This window comes from Phoca vitulina, unplaced genomic scaffold (assembly GCF_004348235.1).
Source record: "Phoca vitulina isolate PV1807 unplaced genomic scaffold, GSC_HSeal_1.0 scaffold8, whole genome shotgun sequence".
Lineage (NCBI taxonomy): Eukaryota > Metazoa > Chordata > Mammalia > Carnivora > Phocidae > Phoca > Phoca vitulina.
Window position 1 is genome coordinate 42,041,656 of NW_022589711.1, and position 22,521 is coordinate 42,064,176.

Here is a 22,521-nt window from a genome sequence, read left to right on the forward strand (position 1 = left end):
ACTTAATCTCCTTAAGTTTTAGCTTCCTCAAATCTAAAATGGTATAACCACAGAATGTACATCATCAGGTTGGTATGAGGATGTAATGAATTAATTCATGTAAAAGGCTTAGGACAGCAGCTGCCATATGGTAAGCATTCGATAAGTACCATTTAGCTGTTTTTATTATCACTATGGGATAGACGCAAAGGATATGGGTAGAGCAAAGTAACTACATCTGCTGCACAGAATGTGGCTCAGTGGGTGTCAGAGGCTCACCGATCAGATGAATTTCTCCATCTCACTTGGGGATGAGTAAGAGAGAGAGAGGAATGAGTGCCCCATGTTCTTTAGGATCTTGAAGTGTTGATGATAAGGGCTCACTCTCTACCAGACACCAGAGCAGTAGAAGGAAGCCATAAGTATTGTGAAGAAGAATTTCCCAGAAAACTTAACGAAAACCATTGAAGGAGGCTTCTTTTATTCCAGGTGTCAAATGTTGAGGAAACTGGAAGCAAAGGCTATAATAGTTCTTAACCATGGTTGCATGCTAAAGTCATTGAGTACTTTAAAAAATTGGGTCTTGGGCCTCACCAGATCCAGGCAAGGGTATTTTTTTAAAGCTTCCCAAGTGATCTAATGTACATTCACAAATTTAGAATAGGAGAAACCTTTCCCAAGGAAACTGTCCCTCCCCAAGTATTTACCATTCAGAAACTTACCATGGGAGACGTGTCTTTAGTCTAGGCTTTAATGATATTTTATTTCTAAAGCCTCAAGGATTCCAAAGACCAGGAAAAAAATTGTGGGAGCAAACACAGATACTGGGCACAATCATAAAACTGCCTTCCTCTGCCATTGCCCATCTCACACTTGATTGTGTCTGCGTAACCATCTCTCTCACCAATTGGACTGTTAGCTCTGAGGGGAGGGCAGGAGCTGTGCCTCCTGAGTACATTTGTTTTTATTCCTGGTGCCTGGCACAGTCTCTGGCACATGGTAATCTCTCAATAAGTATTTCTTGAAGGGGTGCCTGGGTGGCTCAGTCGTTAAGCGTCTGCCTTCGGCTCAGGTCATGATCCCAGGGTCCTGGGATCGAGCCCCGCATCGGGCTCCCTGCTCAGCGGGGAGCCTGCTTCTCCCTCTCCCTCTGCCCCTGCTTGTGTTCCCTCTCTAGCTATGTTTCTCTCTCTGTCAAATAAATAAATAAAATCTTTAAAAAAAAAAAAAAGTTCACAGCGCTTACCAGAGCACATAACCTCCCCAGTGTCCATCACCCAGTCACTCCATCCCTCCCACCCCACCCCCCACTCCAGCAACCCTCAGTTTGTTTCCTGAGATTAAGAATTCCTCATATCAGTGAGGTCATATGATACATGTCTTTCTCTGTTTGACTTATTTCGCTCAGCATAATACCCTCCAGTTCCATCCACGTCGTTGCAGATGGCAAGATCTCATTCCTTTTGATGGCTGCATAATATTCCATTGTATATATATACCACATCTTCTTTATCCATGAATGAAATTCTACATAATGTTTGTAAAAGCAAATACTTGTATGATTTTGAAGAACATTTGTGATGTCTTGGTATTTTATGGTATGAAATGAGTTTTCAAGAATAAAATTCTAATTTATAATATTCATTTCTAGCAAATAAATGTTTAACTTGTTGTGATTCAACTGGTGAATGTTATGAAGGAACCAAGTAAGTCTATACTACATCCCGAAGGGAGTTTTTCCCGCTTATTCTGGACAAACAACATTAACAACTTAAAAAACCTCCAACAGAGGTTTTAGAGAAGATGCAGAAATGTTCTTCTCAGTATTTTTAATAAAGGTTAAAGACATCATATTAAAATATTACCATAAAATCGGCTTCTAAAGAAGAGGCCAGCAATTCTCCTCCACTAATAGGTAGGTAGGTAGGTAGGTAGGTAGGTAGGTAGGTAGGTAGGTAGATGGATGGACAGACAGACTAGACAAAATTGTCAAAAACACCCATTTTAGGGCACTAGAAATCTATCAGAGATGGCCAACACATTGAAAACCTGCTAAAGATTCAGGTAAGAAAGCTCGGGTCTATTCTCCCCCCAGCCCCCATGCAGCTCAGTCTGCAAGAATGGCAGTCTTCCAGTCCAGCAGCTTTGCTGCCGGAGAGGAAAGACTTGATTTAGGGTGGGGAGATGGAGAGAAATCTTATGACATTGCAGCCTAAGGGTAGCACCTTCTTCTCAGTAGTTGATAGAAAAATTAAATAAGAAATCAGTACAGTTTTAGACAATTTGAACAACACTACTCACTGCCTTGACCTAATGCTAATCAGAACACTACACCTAACTACCACAGGATATGCATTCTTTTCAAGTGTACCTAGGACATTTGCTGAGATAGGCCATATCCTGTGCCATAAAACAAGTCTCAATAAATTTCAAAGAATTGAAATCTTACGAAATATATTATCTGGACACAAATAATTGAATTAGGAATCAAAAGGAAAAAATAAGGTTAGAAAATTCCCAAACATTTGGACATTAAGCAATATATTTCTAAATAAACTTTGGATCAAATAAGAAATCACAATGGAAGTTAGAAAATACTCTGACCTGAATGATTAAGAAAATACAATTTTGAAATTAATGGGATGCAGCTAAAGCAGTGCTTAGAGAGAAATAATTTTATATACTCCTGAGAAAACAGGTTTAAAACCAAGTGAGTTTCCAAAATAGGAAAGATACAAAAAGAAAAAGTAAACCCAAAGTTAAGTAGTAAGGTGGATATTTTAAGATAACAGAAATCAATGAACAGAAGACTTACAAACAAGAGAGATAACAAAGCCAAAATTTAGTTCTTTGAAAAGATTAATAAAATTAATTCAGAGCAAAATTAGTTTAAAAAAGAAAACACAAATTATCAATGTCAAAATGAGAAGGGCTATCACCCCAATGAAAGAAGGTACGTCACTACAGATCCTACAGGCATTAAAAGACGAATAAGGAAATATTTGGAAAATTTATAACAATAAATTTGATAGCTTACATGAAATGGACAAAGTCCTTGAAACACAGAATTTACCAAAACAGATATAATAAAATACAATATCTGAATAGCTCAATACCTTTTAAATTGTTTATCAAAAAATTTTCCCTCAAAGAAACGTTCAGGACCAGATGGTTTCAGTGGTGAATTAATAAATCAATCAAATAAATTCAATCCCATAAATTCATCAAACATTTAAGGATACTGATACAAATTTTATACAAACTCAGAAAATAAAGAGGAAACACCTCCTCCCATCACACTTTAAGAGGCCAGTAAAATCATGATACCAAAACCTAACAAAGATAAGAAAATAAGGTTAAAGATTTATATCCCTCATGAATATAGATGCTAAAAGTCATTAACAAAATGTTACCAAATCAAATCCAGCACTACACAAATGAAATAAAAACCAGGACCAGTAGATTTATTCCAAAGATGTAAAGTTGGTTCAACATTCAAAAATCAATATAATTCACCATATTAATAGAAAAAAAAGATAAAAGCATTATGATCTTAATAATTGAAGAAAAAATTCAAATTCTACACTCATTTAGGATTAGAAATTCTCAAAAAACTAGGAATAGAAAGGAACTTCTTCAATCTAACAAAAGAATCCATACAAAATCCTACAGCTAGCATAATAGCCAATGGTGAAATACTGAATGCCACCCACCTCAAAACTGGTAACAAAGCAAGGATATCCACCCCACCTTCCTATTCAATATTGCTTCTAATTGGTGCAATAAAGTAAGGGGAAAAAAGCATAAAGACTGGAAAGGAACAAGTAAAACTAAAAACATTTTGCAGAAAACATAATTGTTTACACAGAACAACCTAAGAAACACTAAACAACTACTAGACTTATTTAACAAAGTCAAAGGACACAGGACAATATACAGAAAAATATGTATTTCTATATACTAGCAACAATTGGAAGATGCAAAGAAAAATTAAATTCTATTTACAGGAGCGCCTGGGTGGCTCAGTCATTAAGTGTCTGCCTTCAGCTCAGGTCATGATCCTAGGGTCCTGGGATTGAGCCCCACATCGGGCTCTCTGCTCAATGGGAAGCCTGCTTTTCCCTCTCCCACTCCCCCTGCTTGTGTTCCCTCTCTTGCTGTCTCTCTGTCAAATAAATAAATAAAATCTTAAAAAAAAAATTCTATTTCAGTAGTATCAAAAGACCTAAATGCTTAAAACTTAATAAATTTAACAAAAGACATAGAAGACCTCTGCACTGAAAACTACAAAATACCATGAAAAAAATTAATGACCTAAATGAAGAGATATACAATGTTTGTGAACTAGAACACACATTATTATTATGATGTTGACTCTCCCCATATAGATCTATAGATTCAATGCAATCATCAACACACAGGCATTTTAACTTTGATAAGTTGATTTTAAAATTTACATGGTAAACCAAAGGACTACGAAAAAGCCAAAACAATTGTGAGGAAAGTTTAATGGTTCATGCTACCTGATATCAAAACTTGCTATAAAGCTGATTCCAGGAATTGCTATAAAGACAGCATGATGTTAGCATAAGGATAGGTAAATAGATAAATGTTACAGAATATGGGGTCTAGATATAGGCCCATACATTTACAGTTAATCGATTTTTGACTAAGCTGGCAAAGCTATGGAATGGGGAAAGGTAAGTCTTTTCAACAAATGGTGCTAGAAAAACTGAATAAATAAAGGGGGGAAATGAGTCTTGATACCTACATCACAGCAAACACAAAAATTAATTTGGGATGGATCTCAGAATTAAAAGCTTAAACAATAAAGCTCCTTGAATAAAACATAGGAGAATGTCTTCGTGACTTATCTGCAGAGGACCCAAAAAATACTAATCATAAAAAAAAAAAAGGCTGATATGCCTATAGATTCTTCTGAGGAGAGGTTGTTCACCATTATGACCAACATGGACACAAAACCCAACACAGCAAGGTCTTGGGCTTCTGAAATAGGCTTTCTTGTTTCATTGATCACTTTTCTCAAAAGGAAAGCCTTACTACAAACCACCTGTGTCATCTCCTTGTACAGAGAAGGGAACAGAGATGTACACAGAGAAGAAATGAGACATCCATTAGCGTTGGTGATATCAGCAAAATAGCAGAGTGGCCAGCTCCAAACTCCTGTCCCTCCACAGAAACACTGAAGAACAAACAGCAACGATTAGAACCAACTTTGCCAGAACTCTTGAAAAAGTCAAAGGTTTCTAACAACCAAGCAGATGCTGAATCAAGAAAAGGACAACTTAAAAATGGTAGGAAAGTGATCACGGGACTTCTGGGAAAGATGACAGAGTAGGAGGATCCTAGGCTCACCTCATCCCACAGATACACATATATAACAGCCACATCAGTATAAATAACCCAGAAAATGACTTGAAGATTGGCAGAACAGACTCTCCACAGCTAAATGTAGAGAAGAGGCCACAGTGAAAATGGTAGGAAGGTCGATGACGTGATCAGGAACTAAACTGACCCATGAGATGGTATGCAGGAGGGAGGGACCCACAGGTGTGGGGAGAGGAGAGGAGCAGACCCCAGTCCAGGCACCCCAGGCACAAGGGACCTGTACTGGGAAGACGAATCCTCATAACATTTGGCTTTGAAAACCGTATGACCTAACTTCGTGCATTCTTACAATCAGTGGGGCTTAACACCTGGAATGTTAAAAATCAGTGAGCCCACCCCCGGGGAGAGCTGGAGGGTGAAAGGAAACTGAGTCCCTGCCCTTAAAGAGACAATGTAACAAACAGCCCCATGGAGATATAGCATAGAAGCAGCAGTTTGAAAAATGCTTGGCATATAGGGGAGGGAGATTTGTTCACTAATCTCAGAGCATATGCTGGAGGGGCAGGGATCTTTGGGAGACTTCAGCAAGAACAAAAGAGCTGGTAGACACCATTTCCCTTCCCTGCCCCCTAGCCTAGATAAAAGGACACCTGTGAGAACCAGCACAATGTGAATACCCTCACCTAGCTTGCTAACAATGCACCCTGCACCCCACCCCCTTCTGAAGACTGCCCCCTCCAGCCCAGCCTTAGCAAGAGTTTTCCTAGGTAGCTGTAGGTTCCCTCCTGCAGCAGACCAGGTGGGACCTTGCTGTCACCGCATCCCTGTTATCCACATATTCTCCAGCAGATCCACTCCATCAAACATGCCCTTGACAGGAGTCCATCCAAAGCAGCACCATAAGCCTGGCAGTATGCAAGCAGGCCTGACCAGGGTCAACCCACTCTAAAGTGACTTCTGCCCCAAAGAGAAAGGAAGAAAACCACACATACCAATTTGACTGCAGCCCCAGCAGTGGGGCCCCACCCACCAAGGAAAGCTTCTCAGGGGACAACAGAGGGAGAGCGCCCTGTAGTTCTGTGACTCAACTCAAGCCCAAAGCAGCCCCAGACTAGCTCACTAATAGCACAGGGACCAAGCCCTGTCCACAAAAGACAAAGAAAGCCATTGCAAATGACTTGACTGAAGGCAAATATAACTCAGCCACAATAGTAGGGCACACACAACACACACAGACACCCCTGAAGTGCCAGGTTCTGGTAAAGAAGGGACATTGCACCACAGGGCATTATAGGACCTCTTCTTCCTAAATCCATGACTTTCAAGAGGAGGAGATGTAGCTGACTTTCCTAACACACAGAAACAGACACAGAGAGTTACGCAAAATGAGGACACAGAGGAGTATGTCCCAAATGAAAGAACAAGACAAAATCACAAGAGAGTTAAAGGAAATGGAGATAAATAACATGTCTAATAGAGAATTTAAAGAAATGGCCATAAAGATACTAGCTGGACCTGAGAAAAGAGTGGAGGATCTCAGGGAGACCCTCAAGAAAGAGAAAGAAAACAAAAAAGAACCAATCAGAGAACTGAAATTAAAAATACACTAGAAGGAATAAACAGTAGACAGGAGGAAGCAGAAGAACAGGTCAGTGACCTGGAGAAGAGAGTAGTGGAAAGTATTCAAGCTGAATGAACAGGAGAGAGAAAAAAATAATAAAAAAATGAAAATAGATTAAGGGAATTCAGCCACACCACCAAACATAATAACCTTCACATTACAGAGATCCAAAAAAGGACAAGGGGTGGGGGAGAAATTTTTATTTGAAGAAATAGTAGCTGAAAACTTCCCAAATCTGGGGAAGAAAACACAAATTCAGATCCAGGAAGCACAGAGAGCCCCTCAAAATATCAACCCAAGGAGGTCCACACCAAGACATAGTGATTAAAATGGCAAAAACTATTGATAAAGCAGCACAAGGAAACTTACCTATAAGAGAAACCACGTAAGGATATCAGTTGGTTTTTCAGCAGAAAACAGGCCAGAAGGGAGATATGATATCATCAAAATGCTGAAAAAAAAAAAAAAAAAACCTGCAACCAAGAAGACCGTATCCATCAAGGCTATCATTCAGAATAGGAGAGAGAGAGTTTCCCACACAAATACAAGTTAAAGGAATTCATCACCACTAAAAACCAGCCTTACAAGAAGTGAGTGGAAAGGAAACACCATAAGCAGGAGTAAGAAAAGTAGGAGGCACAGAAGCAGTAAAATTAAGCATATCTATAAAAATCAATCAAGGGATTCACAAAATAAAAGGATGTAAATTATGGCGCCATATGCCTAAAATGTGGGAGGAAAAGGAATAAAAATGTAATGCTTTTAGAATGGGTTCAAACTTAAGCCACCATCAACCTGAAATAGACTGCTATGTGCATAAGATGTTACATGTAGACCTAATGGTAACCACAAATCAAAAACCAGTAATAGATATGCAAAAAAATAAAGAGAAAGGAATCTAAGTACATCACTAAAGAAAGCCAGCAAACCATGAGAGAAGAGAGTAAAAGAAAAGAACAGAGAACTACAAAAACAATCATAAACAAGTAACAAATGGAAATACATACTTATCAGTAATTACTTTGAATGTAAATGAACTAAATGCTCCAATCAAAAGACATAGGGTGATGGAATGGATAAAAAAAAAAAAAAAAAAACAAGATTGAGCCCCATGTTGGGTGTAGAGATTACTTAAATAAATAAAAATAAATTTTTAAAAAGTCCATCTATATGCCTATAAGAGACTCATTTCAGACCTAAAGGCACAAGCAGATTGAAAGTAAAGGGATGAAAAACATTTATCATGCAAATGGAAGTGAAAAGAAAGCCAGGTTGGCAATATTTCTATCAGACAAAATAGACTTTAAAACAAAGACTGTAACAAGAAACAAAGAAGGACACTATGTAATCATAAAGGAACAATCCCACAATAAGATATAACAATTGTAAATATTTATACACGGAACATGAGAGCACCCAAATACATAAAGCTGCTAATAATAAACATACAAGAAGTGATCGATAGTAATACAATAATAGTAGGGAATTTTAACACCCCACTTACATCAATGGATAGATCATCCAAACAGAAAATCAACAAGAAATCAGGGGCTTTGAATGACACACTGGACCAGATGGATCTAAGAGAGATATTCAGAACATCACATCCTAAAACAGTGGAATACACATTCTTTTCAAGTGCACATGGAACATTCTCCAGAAGAGATCATATGTTGGGCCACAAAACAAGTCTCAACATTAAAAAAATTTGAAGTCATATTATGCATCTTTTCCAACTACAACACCATGAAACTAGAAAACAACCACAAGCAAAATCTGGAAAGAACATACATACATAGTGCTCCTTTCAGCACCACATATACTAAAATTGGAACAATACAGAGAAGATTAGCATGGCCCCTGCACAAGGATGACACGCAAATTTGTGAAGCATTCCATATTTTTCTTTTACATCAACATGGATGGGACTGGAGGAGATTATGCTAAGTGAAATAAGTCGAGCAGAGAAAGTCAATTATCATATGGTTTCACTTATTTGTGGAACATAAGGAATAGCATGGAGAACATTAGGAGAAGGAAGGGAAAATGAAGGGGGGAAAACCAGAGGGGGAGACGAACCATGAGAGACTATGGACTCCGAGAAACAAACTGAGGGTTTTAGAGGGGAGGGGGCGGGGGGATGGGTTAGCCTGGTGATGGGTATTAAAGAGGGCACGTACTGCATGGAGCACTGGGTGTTATATGAAAACAATGAATCATGGATCACTACATCAAAAACTAATGATGCAATGTATGGTGACTAACATAATAAAATTAAATTTAAAAAAAGAACATACATACATAGAGGTTAAATAACATGATACTAAACAATGAATGGGTCAACCAAGAAATCAAAGAGGAAATAAAAAAACACATGGAGACAAATGAAAATGAAAACAGAATGGTCCAAAATCTTTGGGATGCAACAAAAGAGGTTCTGAGAGGGAATTTTGCTCTATAATTAAAAGTCTATTTCTTGGTTTGCCTCTCCCTCTCTCTCTTTTTTCCCCCTTTCCTAGTTTACTGATGGTTACCAGAAGGGAGGTTGGTGGGGGGATGGCTTAAATAGGTAATTGGGATTAAGGAGTGCACCTGTTGTGATAAGCACTTTGTGTTGTAAGAAAGTGTTGAGTTACTATATTGTACACCTCAAACTAATATTACACTGCATGTTAACTAGAATTTAAATAAAAACTTTATTATTTTTTAAAGATTTTATTTACTTATTTGACAGAGAGAGACACAGGGAGAGAGGGAACACAAGCAGGGGGAGTGGGAGAGGGAGAAGCAGGCTTCCCGCAGAGCAGGGAGCCTGATGCGGGGCTTGATCCCAGAACCCTGGGATCATGACCTGAGTGGAAGGCAGATGCTTAACAACTGAGCCACCCAGGTGCCCCTTAAATAAAAACTTTTAAAAAAGAGGGAAGTTTATAGCAATACAGGCCTACTTAAGAAGCAAGAAAAATCTCCAACAACCTAACCTTATACCTAAATGAGAAAAAGAACGAACCCCAAAACCAGCAGAAGGAAGGAGATAATATTAGAGCAGAAATAAACCAAATAAAAACAAAACCAAACCAAAAAAAGAACAGATCAGCGAAAAGATCAACAAAATTGATAAAGCTTAGGCAGACTCTCAAAAAGGAGAGAGAAGGAGGGCTCCAGCAAAACCAGAAATGAAAGAGGAGATATAACAAACCCCACCGCAATGAAAGATTTAGAAAGTAACCTGCTTGCCCGGGACAGGACACATGTTCAGAAAAGACCTGAGAAGACCCTAAGCTTTCCCCACCCACCGGAGCGCACCCCAGAGGAATCCGAAGAGATCTTTTTTTTTTAAGATTTTATTTATTTATTTGACAGAGAGAGACACAGCGAGAGAGGGAACACAAGCAGGGGGAGTGGGAGAGGGAGAAGCAGGCTTCCCGCGGAGCAGGGAGCCCGATGCGGGGCTCGATCCCAGGACCCCAGGATCATGACCCGAGCCGAAGGCAGACGCTTAACGACTGAGCCACCCAGGCACCCCCCGAAGAGATCTTGAGGAGGGCCACTGGCCTGGCGGATACACCCCTGTTCTCCTCACAGTCCACCACTAGGGCAATACTCCTTGGGTAGCCTCGCTCTGTTGTTCTTTCTAAATATAAATATTCCTTGACCAGGTAACATATTCCATGAATTCACCCTGAGGCAACTCCGTAGGCTAATCCAATTGCCTCCCCCCTGAAGAGTGGCTCAGGAGCTCTGCGTTTTGGGGTCCTGCCACAGACACAGTGCAGAGGAGGCCAGGGATTCGAATTTCTCCTACTTGCCAGCTCAGCTTGCCCCTCGTTGCGGGCACCTGTCCGCCGCCCTTAATAACTACCGTGTCTTTTGATGGCTGCATAATATTCCATTGTATATATATACCACAGCCATCAAAAGGAATGAAATCTTGCCATTTGCAACAACATGGATGGAACTGGAGGGTATTATGCTAAGCGAAATAAGTTAATCAGAGAAAGACATGTATCATATGATCTCACTGATATGAGGAATTCTTAATCTCAGGAAACAAACTGAGGGTTGCTGGAGTGGTGGGGGGTGGGACGGATGGGGTGGCTGGGTGATAGACATTGGGGAGGGTATGTGCCATGGTGAGTGCTGTGAATTGTGTAAGACTGATGAATCAGATCTGTACCTCTGAAACAAATAATACATTACATGTTAAAAAAAAAAAGGGAAAAGGGAAGGGAAAAATGAAGGGGGGACATCGGAGGGGGAGACGAACCATGAGAGACAATGGACTCTGAGAAACAAACTGGGGGTTCTAGAGGGGAGGGGGGTGGGAGGATGGGTTAGCCTGGTGATGGGTATTAAAGAGGGCACGTTCTGCATGGAGCACTGGGTGTTATATGCAAACAATGAATCATGGAACACTACATCAAAAACTAATGATGTAATGTATGGTGATTAACATAACATAATTAAAAAAAAAAATAACTACCGTGTCTTTTCCGGCGGTTTTCTTAGCTTCGAGCCAGGCCTGTTGTGGAGGCTGTGCTTGCGGACGGCGGAGGCCCCGCTGTCCCATAGCCTTCTTCCTGCCTGCTCGGCCACGAGCCTGCGAGAGCCCCAGAAGATCCCTGCAGAAACCGGAGAAGGGTTCCTTTGCCTCGGTGATGTTAGGACCTGCTGTAAATAATTCACCCTTTTTATAAGCGAGCTGCGACCAGGCACTTGCGAGCCAGGAGAGATTTGAGAGATGATGAAAGCCACGTATTTTGCCCACAACCCAAGGACTTCTGGCAAGCTGCCCCACCTGAGCTGGGATCCTGCCCCCTTTTTTTCCACCCCTAGACACAGAAATGCCTATCTTTACAGAAAGGTCTACTTTTTTTTTTTTTTTAGAGTGGTTATGGGTTCAGAGAAAAATGGAGAGGAAGGTACAGGCACTCCCCATATGCTTTCTGACCCTGCACATGCTCAGCCTCATAGCTTGCCCGTTATCAACATCGCCCAGCAGAATGGTACATTTGTTGCAATCAATGAACCAACACCGACACATCACAATCCCTCAAAGGCCATAGTTTACATTAGAGTTCACTCTTGGTGGTGCCCATTCTATGGGTTTGGATAAATGTTTGTTTGATGACATGTATCCACCATTTAGTATCATACAAGAATGTTTTCCTGCCTTAAAAATCCTCTGTGCTCCCAGAAAGGCCTACTTTTAATCTTGGAAATAAAGGTTTCCTGGAGTGAGTTCCTAACCCTTTTCAACCTCCCCACCACCGGCTGTGGTCATGGCCTGTTGGTCATAGCTTTACAGGTACTGGGGGTGTCACCAGGCACCCTAGACAGGCTGCTTCCATTGGCACCCCAAGCCAGTATCTCACCTCTTCTAGGTCCTCCTTGTCCAAGGCCCAAGTCAACCTGCCAACCAGTGGGATTTATAATCCAATGCTCCCCAGCCCTAGCAGAATCCCCTATGGATAGACAGAAAGACTGGACTGAAAGACAGGAGTCGCATGGCCATGGGTCCCAGTCACCACTGCTGGCTGAAGCTCCCTAATAGTGAGACGCGTGCACCATCTTATTTCTGCATTTGGTTGAGGAGAGCAAGGTGAGCAATCACTTGATAAACGTTGACCCTAAATTCCAATCCTCCTCACATCCAGGAGGGAAAAATTGAGGGGAAGAGAAGAAACCAGTTTAACTCAAAAACAAGAAAACCATACTTATTCTTGCTTTTCTTATCAGGAGGGCTTGATTAAAATTTCTAATTCAAGATAAAAACAATTTAAATCAGAAACAAGTGTAAGGAAGTCCAAATTTTCCCGAGAAGACCGTGATAATCGTTTATAAATCTCCAGTTCTTATCCCCGTCCATCTAACTGATCAGTTTCCCTCGCCCCTCCTCCTCCCCTTTTTCCTTCCCCCAAGACCAGCTTTACTATTCTCAAGAAGCATGGACCTAGTCCACTCCCCATGCCTGTCATAGAGCATCTTTTAAAAAAAGCAAGTAGAAGAAACATAACCTGTGAAACCCCCCTGCTTTTGGCTTTTATCTATTCTTATCCCTTGAGAGCTCTAACAGCCATCAGGCTCCTCCCAGGGAACACGAAGGATCAGGCTGAGGAGTGAGGGGCTGCTGGTTCCTGGCAGGCCTGGAGGAGGACAGAGCCCTGCACCCATTCTCTGGCTCCAGGTCAGCCGTCAGTGCTAAGGCTAGAGCTGTGGGTGCCCACTCCCTGGCAATGGGCTCAGCCCCCTCATCCTTCCCTCTTCCTCTCTCCCTGCGTGCCCCCTCTCACCTAAACACGCTGGCCCTCGCTCATCATCCAGTCAAGTAACACTGTCCAGGAAGGTGGCTTAGACAAATGAAGACATGATAGGAGATCTAGGTTTGAATTAACTTTGCCCTGGAGGCCACAGCACAGAGACGGCCAGACGCATGAATTTGCACAGAACCAGTTAGACAAAGCGATACTAGCAACATTCCTCCCCTTCCCCAGTGTTTTACAGTGAAGACAGGAGAGAAAAAAGTGGGGGCATGTAATGAGAGTAAATACGGTAATCGGTTCATTTGCTAGTTGGAACCCTGGACTTGGGACTTAGGAGTGCCAGATGGGGGCCACTCAGAGCCTCCGTCTGACCTGGACTGAAATGTAGGTGAGAGACCAGATTGGCTCACATCCTGGGAAATAACCTAGACGAGGGCAGAGCAAGCCGTGCTTAACTCCAGCAGGAGCACAGCCTCTGCCTCTGCCCAGGCGAGGTGTTCACCACTGCAACAAGCCAAAGATTAAGGTAATGCTCCAGTCTTCACCAAGGCAACAACTTCAGGGGGACTGAGGTTCTGGTTGAGCCTTTGTTCCTGCTTATTCAAAGCGGACCCTAAAGGAGAAGTCACAGCAAAGAAATTGCCACCAAGCAGGTATGGATTTTCTTTCTTTCTTTCTCCCCTTTTTTGTGGGGGGGGTGGGGGGGGGGGGGAGATTGCCTCCCCAGCTCCCTGCCAAAAAAAAAAAAAAAGTGGGAACACAATTATATTGTAACATTTGAGGCCAGCACCATAGAGGGCTGTGTATCATGTTGGCCTTATTGCTGTTCGCATTTCCAGGATGGAAAAAACCATGAAGATAATCACTTAATATTGAGTTCCATTAACCATGCTTCCTGATCATGCACTTGCCTCCTAAAGAAATAGTCACAGTGGAAATCTCAATTTTCTGTCAGCCGTGATGAGTCATACGTACAATCGGCCCCCTCTCTGTTGCAGAGTTGGAGTCTCCTGATCCAGAAAAACACGAAGGTGCGGGACTGTGGGGGCTGGGAACAGCTCAGCCCTGGTTCCTCTCAGCTGCTGAGTGAGTGTCGGCAGCCCTTGGGGCCAGGGCTGAGACATAGCATCGTGACAGTCACAGGGCCTGATCACCTCTGCAAGGGGTCCCTCAGAGGCTCTTCCAAACCCCTCCCCAGCCCTTGGGCTGAGTTGGCTTTGGCCCAGTGAGTGTTCTATCTTTACTTGCCAGGGTAGGCGCCCTGTCCCGCAGAACAAAACCTCTTCTACATGTGCTCAGTGCCACCGAGCCCCCCTTCTCCCCACATCACAGCCCAGCCTGGCTGAGGCTATGGTCAGCGGCTTTGTTTTAAGGCAACACCGTATCTGGGGATGGTCAGGAGCTACCTCTCAGGCCACTGAACCTTGATTCAGTGAGTCAGCTGCGAAGGCACTAGACTCCTCCCACACCGGATGGCTGTGTGACTTTGTTGCTGGGAAGGTCAATGGTCAGCACCAAGATGGCCAAGGTGACTGGATTATTTCCACTGTGATGGGCGTTTGATCTCGAATGATATGGCCAGAGTCCAGAATATTCTAAGCAAGTCCCCAGAGGCTACTACTTATTTAATTAGTTGGTTAATAGGAAAGATTAATTTTTCCATATACTTATTTCTTAAGTATACTTTTCAATATACTTTTAAAAATATCTTTTAGTTATATAATAAACTTAGTCTAAACCAGGGATTGGCAAACTACGGCTGACAAGCCAAATGTGAACCACCAGCTGTTTTTTTTTTTTTAAGATTTTATTTATTTGACAGAGAGAGACACAGCGAGAGAGGGAACACAAGCAGGGGGAGTGGGAGAGGGAAAAGGAGGCTTCCCGCGGAGCAGGGAGCCCGACGTGGGGCTCGATCCCAGGACCCTGGGACCATGACCCGAGCCGGAGGTAGATGCTTAACTGACTGAGTCACCACCCAGGCATCCCCCACCAGCTGTTTTTATAAATAACATTTCATTAGAACACAGTCATGCTCGTTAGTTACCTATCATCTGCAGCTGCATTTGCCCTAGGACAGCAGAATTGAATAGTTGCAAAAGAGACAGTATTGCCCCCCAAAGCCTAAAATATTAACTATATGGCCCTTTACAGAAAAAGTTTGTCAACTCCTAGTCTCAAGCTATCAACTTGTTTAATTATTATGGCATAAACATAATAAACCACCACAAAATTGACTAAACTGTTGGTAGTAGGTAATAGCTTTTTAAAATTATGAATGTAACACATGATTACATGCTCTTTGTAAAATGATGAATCCAAAAGTTAAAAATAGAGCTACCCTAAGACCCAGCAATTGCACTACTAGGTATTTACCCACAGGATACAAAAATACGGATTTGAAGAGACCCATGCACCCCAATGTTTGTTCATAGCAGCACTATCAACAATAGCCAAATTATGGAAAGAACCCAAATGTCCATCAACTGATGAATGGATAAAGAAGATGTGGTGTGTATATATATACAATGGAATATTACTCAGCCATCAAAAAGAATGAAATCTTGCCATTTGCAATGATGTAGACGGAGCTAGAGTATATTAGGCTAAGTGAAATAAGTCAGTCAGAGAAAGACAAATACCATATGATTTCACTCATGTGGAGTTTCAGAAACAAAACAGATGAACATAGGGAGGGAAAAAAGAGAGGGAGGCAAACCAGGAAACAGACTCTTAACTATAGAGAACAAACTGAGGGTTGCTGGAGGGAAGGTGGGGGGCGATGGGGTAACTAGGTGATGGGCATTAAGAAGGGCACGTGTGATGTAATGAGCACTGGGTGTTGTATTGCAACTGATGAATCACTAAATTCCACTCCTAAAACTAATATTACACTATACGTTAACTAGCTAGAATTTAAATAAAAACTCAAAACAATAAATAAAGTAAAATGATAAATCAGCATAGATAAAGCTAAATTCTCCTTAAGCCTTCCTGCTAATGCCAATCCCGTTTCCCCAAAAGTAACTGCTATAACCAGTTTGGTGTATTTATTGCCAGTCTCCTTTGCATTCACATATAGATATATGTCATACTAGTAAACTATTTGTTGTCATATTATTCTCATTCTGGTTTTCCACCCAACAAACTTTTCATATCCATATTCCATATAGAGACTATCTCCATATATAGCTCTACCTCAATAATTTTATATATATTATACATAGGATATGTGCATTTTATTTTTTCCAGAGGCTTATATTTACTTAGGGGGGCGAGGGGCCAAGGGAGAGGGTGAGAATCTTAAGCAGGCTCCAGGCCCAGCGTGCAGCCCGACGTCAGGCTCCATCCCACGACCCTGAGATCATGGCCTGAGCTGAAATTGAGAGTCGGAAGCTTAACTGACTGAGCCCCACAGCGGCCCCAGAATATGTGCATTTTAATTTTTGATACTATCCAATTGCCCTCCCCAGTGCCTGCACCGATTTATGTCCCGCCCAGCAGAGAACGGCAGTTACTGCTCCTGCACACCCTGGTGCTTGCTATTAAACATTTATCACTTTTCCAATTGGAGGAGTGAAAATAGTAACCCATTTGTAAAATATGTACATGTCCCTGATTACTAATGTGCTAGTTAGTCTGCCTTCGCTGCTGTAAAAAACACCACGCGCTGGACGGCTTACCCCCCAGACACTTACATTCTCAGTGCTGGAGGCTCCAAGGCCAAGATCAAGGAGTCGGCAGGTGTCCTTTCTTCCGAGGTCCTTGCATGGCTCTCTGTGTGAGCACATCCCTGGTATCTTGCCTTGTGTCCAAACTTCTCCTCCTTACACGGTCATCAGTCATAGTGGATTAGCACCCACCCTAATGACCCCATTTGAACTTAATTACCTCTTTAAAGGTATACTTGGAGATAGAGTCACATTCTGAGATCCTGGGGGACACACACCAACCCGTAACAACTAGTGCAATTGGGCATCTTTTTATATCATTCTTGGCCATTGTATTTCCTCTTCTTAATTGCCCATGCATATCCTTAGCTCATTTTATATGGCGTTATCTTCTTCCACTCCCTTGTAGGAGTCTTTTATTCTTGATGCTAATCCTTTGATATACATATAATAAATATTCCCGCGAAGCCTGGGACTTGTTATTTAACTTTGTTTACATCATGTTTTTAGTCAACAGAAGTATTTCCTGTTATTGTTATTGCTATTATTATTTTGATTTAGTTGAATTTATTAATTTTCTCCTTTAAGGATTTTGTTCTTTGGGGCTTATTTAAGGAAGCCTTCTCAACGTCCCAAGATTATGATGATAATAAAGTATTAGCACACTTTTTTTTTTTTTTTTAGATTTTGTTTATTTGACAGAGAAAGACACAGCAAGAGAGGGAACACAAGCAGGGGGAGTGGGAGAGGGAGAAGCAGGCTTCCCGCGGAGCAGGGAGCCAGATGTGGGGCTCGATCCCAGGACCCTGGGATCATGACCTGAGCCGAAGGCAGACGCTTAACGACTGAGCCACCCAGGCGCCCCAGCACACTTTCTTTTAATACCTTTATCACCTAAAAAAAAAATAGGCCTTTAGTTCTTTATTCCAAATTAAGTCTGCCCTTTCCCTATTCATTTGAACATAGCTTCCATCATGTACTAAATTCTCATTTTTACATGTCTGCTGCTGGATACTCTTTTTTTTTTAATTTATTTCCTATTCTATCATAGGAAGTATTATAGAGCCAATTTCTATTATAGTTTTACTGTTTCTAATTGATTTTTTACTGATATATACAAAATCTATTTTGTGTTTGGTTTCATTTTGTTTTTTAAAGATTTATTCATTTGTTTTAGAGAGTGAGAGGGGGAAGGGGCAGAGGGAGAGAGAAACTCAAGCAGACTCCTCACTGAGCACAACATGGGGCTCGATCTCATAACACCGATCTCATGACCTGAGCCAAAACCAAGAGTCAGATGGTTAATCAACTGAGCCACCCAGACACCCCAAAAATCTATTTTGTGTTTTGATATTTTGTCTGGTCATGTTACTGAATTCTCTTAATAATCGTAAAATGTTATCAGTTGATTGTGTTGGAATTTCTTGGTAGACAACCATATTATATATGTAAAAGAGTTTTGTTCTTTCCTTCCTCATCTTTACATAGTCTAATTTTTTTTTTTTTTTTTTGTCTTATTGCCTTTTCTTGGCCTTCCAACATAATGCAGAGTAATAGTTAAGACTGGAGGATAATCTCAGGGCTGATGTATACAATTGTAGGAGTTGTGCACTGCACAATTCTAGCAATACCATTCATAAACCCTTCAATGTTTAGGTATTTTTTATGTTTCTGTTTTAAAGATTTTATTTATTTATTTGAGAGAGAGGAAAAGAGAGAGAATGAGCTGGGGAGGAGCAGAGGGAGAGGGACAAGCAGATTCTGCACTGAGCACAGAGCCAGATGCGGGGCTCAGTCCCACAACCTATTAAATCATGGGCTGGACGCTTAACTGACTGAGCCACCCAGGCTCCCCAATGTTTCTGATTTTAATTCATTATTATTTCATGCTGTGAACTCCTATTTCTTGGAGACTTCTCTGTAGGACTCTTCGACAGAGGAGTGTGTGTGGAACTCTTCTTGCATGCATAGGGGCCTTCTAAGTGCTAGGATTTGAAGGGGACTGGGAAGAGTTCCCTGCCACCCAACACCTGCTTATCTACCTGCCATATCTCCTAAACTTCTGTGAAACACTGAAATAACAATATCCAAATGAAAATTAAGATAAAGAGACACATCCAAATTTCTCATGTAATGTCTGAAACAACTCTCCTGAATCTGTATGAATTCCAAACAAAGAGTCACACTCTGAACCCTAGGCAGTAGGAACACTGCAAACGCATGGAAGAGACAGGCAGTTGACTCAGAGGTCATCGTGCTCTGTTAAATATTGGAAGATGGTACGGGGTGTACTTTTGACTTGGGCTGACACCAGCTCTCAACCCTGATCTGTGTCTAGGAACAAATTTTCTGACCCCTTGGATCTGATGACTGCATCCCAGGACGCACAAAGGCCAAATTGCATTTATAGCCACCTGAAGATAGCAGCTGACTTCTCCCCTGAATTTATGCAATGTGACATTTCCTGAGTTTCCTCCGGGTGCCTGTCCCATGCTAGGGCCAAGGAGGGGGGGCACTTTTGTTCACAATATTTGATCTATTTAAAAAAAATTTAAATATATGATCTCATTTTATCTCTGTGACTTTTGTGACAAAAAATGCAACTTACACGGTATGTAGTGTATGTATTTGACCTATAGGAAGAATCAGACTCAAGGGGAAATTTCCATCACTTGTTGCCTTTGTGACCTTGGACACATAGCCCCAGTGTCTCCAGTCGTAAAGGGGATAATAAGACTCGGCTGGCCCCGCTCAACCACAGAGAGGCCCTTCTCTGCTGACCTCACAGGTCCCCCTGCATGAGATGATGATTTGGCAATCACTTCATAAATAATAAAACCTGTATCATGAGTTAATAAAATTTGCCAACCTTCTCCCTTCATTGAACAAAGCCAATAGTTTATAAGCTTCACTGTCAACTTCTCAGAAACTCAATTCTTTTTTTTTTTTTTTGAGGGAGAGCGAGGGAGAGCGAGGGAGAGCATAAGCAGGGGGAGCGGCCCGCAGAGGGAGAGGAAGAAGCAGGGCTCGATCCCAGAACCTGGGATCATGACCCGAGGTGAAGGCAGACACCTAACCGACTGAGCCACCCAGGCATCCCAGAAACTCAATTCTTACATAATTTCCCTTTACCTGCTTTTTTTCCCCTCTTTACCCTCTGGTCAGTTCTGACATATATCCACACACTTCACACACACACACACACACACACACACAAATTATACATACATTTCTGATTTTATACACTTATGCGTGTAGATACATACATGTATCTACATATAAAACATATGTATATTATAATCCTACTGTTTACAATAGTTTCTATCCCTAAAATCATGAGTTTTCTATCATTTTCCCCTCCACTTAGACTCCTTGCTGCTTCCACTCCAAGTTGCCTACTCTTGCCTCCCCATAATTTTGGTGACCTGGCTTCAAAGCTTTTTGATTTGACTCATTTGAAGATTAAATATATATTCATCTCCTCCCCACGCCGTTTTCCTGGGAAGGAGCTATCTCACCCCCAAACGCATATCGACTTTAAACAATTTACCAGGCCAAGTTATTTCGCATGTGTGTTTGATTACTTCCTCTGTTTTCAAGAACCCTAAAAATGTTTGAATTGCCATACCCTCTGCCTGCTGCTCGGTCATCTTCTCCATCGTGTCCCTTTTGTGCACAGCCGATTTTCGGTCTGGGTTAGCTGGATTTCTTAGGTCCTTGCTGCTCCAAGTGTGGAGGTGGACCAGCAGCAGAGGCAGCATCCGGGACCCACCCCAGACCCAGGGATTGGAACGTGCATTTAACAAGCTCCCCAGGTGATCTGTTTGCATGTTAACGTTGGAGATTCCCGATCTTAGATTATAAACACGTGCTCTGGGTTATTTGGCACGGATTCTGAAGCAGACAGCGATCTTAACTGTTACAGAGATTCCAATGTAGTTTGGAAGCTAAGGTCTGCCATGCTCCAATGCAGCTTGATTGTGACCTGGTTATCTTTTTATTCCTTACTGTAGTGCTTTGAACTACTGTTCCTCCTCTTTCCTCTGCTTCTTTAACTACTTTCCTCCAGCTTCTCCTGCCTTCTGCTTCCTCGCAGCCCTGCCTGGCTCCTGGGGGCTTCCTTCTCTGTGGGCATTAGGGCTGCCCAGGCAAGGTGGGACTGAGATATCTGGCCACTCACTTCAGTCTAATATATTGGCTTCCCTTTTAATATTCTTTAAATATCTGACTAACATTTATTTAGTGAAAGTGATGGTATTTTTTTAAATTATACTAAAATACACGTAACATAAAATTTACCATCTTAGCCATTTTTAAATGTAGGGTTCAGTAACATTAAGTATATTTAGACTGTTGTGCAACTGATCTCCAGACCTTTTTCATCTTGTAAAACTGAAACTCTACCCATTAAACAACAACTCCTTATTCCTCTCTTGCCCCAGGCCCTGGCAACCATTCTCCTACTTTTTTAAACTTTATTGAGGAATAATTGCAAATATAATTGTATATATTTAAAATGTACAATGTGGGGCACCTGGGTGGCTCAGTTGGTTAAGTGTCTGCTTTCGGCTCAGGTCATGATCTTGGGGTCCTGGGATCGAGCCCCGCATTGGGCTTTCTGCTCAGTGGGGAGTCTGCTTCTCCCTCTCCCTTTCTCTCTCTCAAGTAAATAAATAAAACCTAAAAAAAAGTACAATGTGATGATTTGATAGACACATATATTTTAGAATGATTACCAACGTTAAAATAACTCATCCATCACCCCACACAGTAGACATAGTTAACTCTGTGTGTGTGTGTGCAATTTCTACTCCCAGCAACTTTCAAATAAACAGTACTATATTATTAGCTAATTAACTATGTTAGCAATACTGTATTATTGCCTATAATGACTGTACATTGCCACCATTCATCTGTATTTCTATGAGTTTAACTGCTCTGTGTACCGCCTACAACTACAGTCATACGGTACTTGTCCTTTTGTGATGGGCTTCTTTCATTAGCATAATGTCCTCAAGGTTCATCCGTGTTGTAGCATGTGCCAGAATTTCCTTCCTTGTCAAGGCTGATAATATTGCACTGTACGTGTCTACCCTTTATCTGCTGATGGCCATTTTGGTTGCTTCCATCTTCTGGTTGTTGTGAATAATGCTGCTGTGAACATGGGTGTGCAAATAGCTCTTCAAGACCCTGCTTTCAATCCAGAAGTAGAATTGCTGGATCATATGGTTCTATGTTTAATTTTTTGAGGACCCACCATCCTGTTTTCCACAGTGGCTGTGCCATTTTGCCTTCCCACCTGCAGTGCATGAGGGTTCCCTTTCCTCCACATCCTCATCAGCACTTGCTATTTTCCATTTCTGTGACAGCAGCCCCCCAGTGGGTGTAAAGTGAGGTCTCATTGCATTTCCCTAATGATTAGTGATGTTGAGCATCCTTTCATGTATTTATTGGCAAGTGATGCTTTTTTAATGCAAAATGTGTATCATGTCCTTCATGGTCAATATAAATAATTTATTCTGCGCCATTTTCCAAGCCAGACAACTTCTTAGAAGGCATGTTTAAGTGTTTAGATAATAAAATAGTCTACTCATCCCCTGCAAACAGCCCTACACCGCACAGTATTCTGTTTCTGGCT

At 41.6% G+C, this 22,521-nt stretch overlaps 1 non-coding gene across 1 annotated transcript; it reads left to right on the plus strand.

The window, feature by feature from the left end:
• The first annotated feature begins 8,747 nt into the window (after positions 1 to 8,747).
• Positions 8,748 to 8,854, plus strand: LOC116634239. Its single transcript, XR_004299918.1, has one exon. It is a non-coding gene; the product is annotated as a U6 spliceosomal RNA (small nuclear RNA).
• The last annotated feature ends 13,667 nt before the right edge of the window (positions 8,855 to 22,521 follow it).